General features: G+C 39.6%; 1 long non-coding RNA gene across 1 annotated transcript; it reads left to right on the top strand.

Moving 5' to 3' along the window:
- The first annotated feature begins 521 nt into the window (after positions 1–521).
- Positions 522–4050, top strand: LOC113078554 (uncharacterized). The gene is made up of 3 exons (XR_003281551.1): positions 522–638; positions 755–813; positions 3959–4050. It is a non-coding gene; the product is annotated as an uncharacterized LOC113078554 (long non-coding RNA).
- Positions 4051–5948: the final 1898 nt, after the last annotated feature.

Below are 5948 nucleotides of genomic sequence, written 5' to 3'. Positions count from 1 at the left end.
GATGTCATTATTGTGTGCTCCAAATACTCTTGTTTCATTCACTATGTACAATAAACATTCACTGAACGAGTTAAAGTTTCTTTTTATCTTATAATGTTTTCAGCTCGTCTGTCTGTTCCTGTCATCAGCAGTAACTCTTCACAATCTTCATCATCTTCATCATCATCATATTGTTCATTGTTGTGTTCAGTGGTGAATGTGAGTCATGTGACTCTCTCCTGGTACAAAGAAAACAGTTTATTGTCCAGCATCAGTGTGTCTGATCTCAGCATCAGTCTCTCTCTACCTCTGGAGGTGGAATATCAGGAGAACAACAGCTACAGCTGTGTGATCAACAATCCCATCACAAACCAGACCACACATCTGAACATCACTCAACTCTGTCAGATTCAGTCAGGTATGACAGTGGTGTTATTAATGATTAATTACTGAGCTGATCTCTGTTACTGATACAAAAATAAGCCACCATCAAGACCTCAGTTTTGTTTGAGATTAGACTGATAGAGTCATTTTGTCCTTTACAGATCAGGGTTTACCTTTATTGTACATAATGCTGATTTCTGCTGCTGCTGCTGCTGGATCTCTCATTGTAGTTGTAGTTGTGATGGGCTGCATCTGCAAAAAATACAGAAAAACAGGTCAGGATTTAACTTTTTAAACTTCAAATATTAACTACAGTGAATGCATTTGAATCAAATATATATTTCTAAACATGATTTCACACTTAGTCATTCTGTGATCATTGTTAATGCAGTCTTGACACGACAGGAAGACCGAACTCTTTCAGCGTTGTGTAAACCAACAGGAAGAACGGTAAGATAATGACTGATTATGTTGACTGTGTTGTTGCAGTTAGTCTGATTGACGTTTGCAGTATCAGACGGTTCATGGACCGTCCATGAACAGACGTGGCTGATCTGTGAGCCTAACCGTCAAAAGTTCAAAGTTCAAAAGTTACGCTCTGCACCTTAGTGTAAATACTAACATATGTTTCTCCATTGTGCTGGACCATGTTCGTTTTACAGACCTGAAAAAAAATAGCATATAAAATGCAGATGATACGTTTCAGCCAGAATGTTAGCAGACTTTCACTTTCACCTTTCACTTTAAATCTCATCTGTTTTTCATACCATCAACGCAGTCTTTTACATTTTCTCTATACCAAACATAGTTTTCTCAATTTGTCAATATGCTTAGAACAGGAACAGCGGGGCAAATTATTTGATTGGGCTCTTTTTAAGCGCATTGTGGTTGAACAATGGGTCGATTCTAAGGGTCGAATCTCTCTTAAAGGGGTCATGAACTGAGAAACCAAAATTCCATTGATCTTTGACATATAAAAGGTCATTGTACATTAAAAACATCCTGTAAGTTTCCGAACTCAAAACTTTCTCATTAGTCTAAAAACTGATTATATAGAAGGCAGTCTGCCAACACGACAGATTGTGGAATGTTCTACTCTGTGATGCAATAATGTAGATAAACACCGCCTCCACAGAAGATCAACACCTGCTTCTACATCACTGCCTGTTTAGCTCCGCCCACCAATTCACAAATGTAGAGTTTATGAGAGAGCCGAATGCTCAGGTCCACGCAGAAACCAGATGATAAAGATGCACAGGCTGTGCAGTGCAAGGTTGTGGGAAAACAGTGTTTGCACAGCTTTCTCTCTGATCCCAGAGTTAGATAAGAGTGAATAAACTAATTTTAATGAAGATCCAGACCGCAGAAATAAATAGAGAAAGCATCAGGTCAGATATAGAAATGGACTGACCGTAAACTAAAAACATGTCATGATGCAATGATGGGAGCAATCTGGTTCAATCAAATGAAGCATCTGTCGATCTAGAGAAATAAGGGCCCAATGGAAATGTTAAACCCTGCTTTGAGTGTAATTGTAACCCCCACAAACTCTCTCTACCCAGAGTTTACAGGTTCTCTACTGGACTAAATACTTTAAGTGGGACAATATCCAAGAAAACACTCAAATACCCAAAACTCATTGACTAATAGTTTTGTTTTACAGTCATATTAAAACCCAGGGGGCAGCAGGTTAATGCAGTCGCAGCAGGTTAATGCAGTCATAACAGGTTAAAGTTAATTAAGAAACAATGAATGATTTCAACGATGGTAACTTCCAGCGTCATAAAGTAACAACCAACAGGATATACTCAGCACAAGATTTCAGTAGTTAGTCAATACATGCATTAAATATATTCACGTGATCACCTCTCACACATAAGTTCATTACACTACAAAACCTAATAGTCATAAATACCACACCAATAAATGCATATCAAATATTAATCACCACAAACCGTCAATCATACTCGTGCTAAATATCTAGCCGTCGTCAACTGTATAGGAGGCGTATGGAAAAGGATAACCTGTCCACCCCCTTACACACGCACTCACTCTACACACAAATAGCGCCGGGGGACCATTGGGTTAATACATACATCAGGGCCTCCCCGGCAAACACAGCAGGAACAGACATTAACATCCAATACAATACTAAAAACAACATGTACTGCTGGCTTTCTTACCCGCTACCGGACGTGGGTTCCGCGTTCAGTGAACTCAACGGCGGCCGCCAAACGTAAACGGGGAGAACCCCAGCAAAATATCCCTCCCGATCGATTCGCACGGGTCGCACAACAATCTTAAACCCACGTCCCGGCACGGCAACTTTGGCAAGGAACTCAGCAGCAACAACCCAAACAACCCTCCCGCACAACAAACACATCATACATTTATAATGCTTCCCTCTAATTACTAATGCCACACAGGTGTTCCTTTTCCCCAGCGCATCATGAGGAACACAGAGGACGCTCTCAGTATTGCCACTCCCCTTCTTTAAGCAGGAGCAGCTTACATCATGTTAGATTTGGAAGCGAAGAACTGAGAATTTGAGAGCGTAGAAAACGAAATTACAGAATTAAAAAATATATATATATATATTTCTTTGTTGTTGTTATTGATGTTGTATATCCTAACTTTATTTTGTCAAGTTAGGACATACAACAACAAGCGCCATGGAAGAAACAAGGTCTGGGTCCAAATGCAGGGAGATTATCTTTAATGGGAACAAAAAGGCCAACAAGGCAAAAAACAAAACAGACACAAATCACAGGGACCAGAGCACACGCAGCCCAAATGCGAGACACGAGACCATGATAAACACTTACAAATAACATTAGAATTAATCCAGTGGTGGGAGTGTGGTTTATAAATGACCAAGGACAATAGGCACCAGGTGTGTGTGTGTGTGTGTGTGTGTGTGGGTGGGTGGTTGTGGGTGGGTGTGTGTGTGTGTGGGTGGGTGGGTGGCTGTGGGTGTGTGGGTGGGTGGATGAAACAGGTGTGCAGAGTGAACCAGATGTGTAGAGTGAAGGTGAATGAGTCCGGGAGATGGGGAAGTGGCGCCCTCTGGTGGTGAGAGGGAGGAACACCGGGTCCGGACTCTTGACAGATTTTTACTTCTGTGTTTGCAATACATTTGGCAATACATAATGTTTCAAATGTTTCATTTGATTGAACCAGATTGCTCCCATTGTTGCATCATGACATGTTTTTAGTTTACAGTCAGTCCATTTCTATGTCTGACCTGATGCTTTCTCTATTTATTTCCATACACCATGAATTAAATTTATGCATTAGGTTTTATGACTTCTGGATGTAGTTATAGCCTAAGCTACAAGAACGCTTTTGAATATTACACCAAAGCCAATCCATAATTTGGTCTATGGCCTAATTTAAAACATGTTAAAATCATATGTAATTTATTCTGTTATCAACACACACACACACAAAAACATGCACAAACAAAGTTGTTAAGCCATGTTAGCTGTGCTGAAGTCTGGTCTTGAGCAGCTGCTGCTGCGGTTCAGTTTTTTTTTTTTTTTTTTTTTTTTTATCATATCCACAGGTTCTTGATTGTGTTTGTGTTTCCTTGCAGACAAAGATAGAAGCTGTGTATGAAAATGTCCCCAAAAAAATGATGATCAGATGACTGGAACTGATGATGAGTTCATACAGGACAATACCTCACACACACCTTTTGGTTTTGTTCATATTTATATTTGTTTCCACTTTTTATTTCCTATTCTCAGGTGTAACACTGATGTCTGGATTTTAATTTAATGGTCCATCAATAGAATATCATTCAGAATGGCAAACGTTTCAGTCACAACAAGACTTCCTTCTGTGCCTAGTCAACAAGATTATGACTTCTACTGCTTACAAACAGTTTAGACAAAGCACTGATTTACAGTCACTCTTCAGACAAAGCTACAAGAGTCTCATGGATGATCTTACATCTTGAAAAACATCATTTAACCCACACCTTGGTCCATATATATCTTATTCTTCATTAATTTATAAACAAATAGTGTTTCACTGCATGTTTTCTGATCACAGAGAAAGGGAAATGAGTTTAAAGCGATTACGATTATGTTGTTTATATTCTAAATATGTGTGATCTAAAATGTACAGTTTGATTATAGCAGGATTATGTAAAGTATGACAAGACCACATGTATTTTTTTTTTTTTTTTTGTACAGTGACTGGATTAAAAATAAAATTGATTCTAAAATTTGAGTATGATCATTTTGTTAAAAATTGTTTTGTCAAATTTCTCATACAAGGATCGGTCTGCGTAGCACTGCTTCAGGTCAAACACACCTAATATAGTATGTATGCATATTCTTTATTGCTTTGACTGTTCTCTGTAGATCGCACCGTCTCATGCTCCATGATTGGTCGATCATGTACAATGCCTGCATATTATTGGTCAAACTACTCCTCAATCATTACCTTCAGCAATTATGAAAACATGAAAACAAAGCCAAGACCTGGATATTTTAGGCAATATAGAAATCCTGGACAGATCGTGTCTGGGAAAGAGAAGACGTAGGCCAGGGGTGTCAAACTCAGTTCCTGGAGGGTCACAGCCCTGTAGGGTTTAGATTCAACCCTAATTAAACAGACCTGATCCAGCTAATCATGTCCTTCAGGCTTATTGGAAAACTAGATGGTTTGTGTGTTGGAGGAGGGTTAGAACTACACTCTGCAGGGCTGCGGTCCTCCAGGAACTGAGTTTTACACCTGTGTCCTATCTAAACCTCACTCCTCAGATCTCAAGAGGTGAACAAGTGACTGACACCAGAGGCTGCAATCTTTAACATCCTTGTTAGCTTGCCCACCTTCCATGCTGGCGACCTGGGTTTGAGTCCCACTTCAAACTAAGTGGGCCGTGACCCGCTCCAGTCTTTGAGTCTGGACCAGACTTTGCTCCAGCTTCTCCCAAGGCTCGAGGCAGAGGTGTTCACAGCTCTCAAGGTGGTGCAGCCTACTCCTGAACTCTCTGTTTGACTTGTCAAAGCCTATAAAGGTGTTACAAATCAATGTCCCTTTATGCGCACATATCAGATATGGCAAATGAAAGCACAACCATGGCAATTATCGAGTGCACTCATTAAATCACATAATGCAACACAATAATAAGTGTACAACTGATGTACACTCAGTGGCTAGAGAATACCTATAATGAGGTCATGCCAAATTAATTGCTAGTTTCAACAGAAGATGTCACTTTGCTGAATTCATCTGATTATTACACTGAAAGCACAACATGTAAAAGCAGCAGTCCTCTTGGTGCACTCAGTATCCAAATTCGCTCACTTGTTTTCATTCACTCCTTCAACATACCGTATCAGTTGCCTAATGTAGGGAATAGTGATGAGGGTATATAGAAAGCTATTGTGAAAACAGACTGTTTGTTCTTGTGCATCTAGCACGATTGAGCTTCTGTTTATGTTCGCTGATCAATGCTTATAGTTGAATACAAGCCCAAATTAAATATGTTCATGATATAATACAACTGAGTCTCGAGTGGACTAAACAGCCAAATATGTTCATACATATTCATATGAATTTACACTACTGAT

This window comes from Carassius auratus, unplaced genomic scaffold (genome assembly GCF_003368295.1).
Source record: "Carassius auratus strain Wakin unplaced genomic scaffold, ASM336829v1 scaf_tig00025933, whole genome shotgun sequence".
Lineage (NCBI taxonomy): Eukaryota > Metazoa > Chordata > Actinopteri > Cypriniformes > Cyprinidae > Carassius > Carassius auratus.
Note: the sequence above shows the minus strand (reverse complement) of the source record. Positions and strands in the feature narration are given on the sequence as shown.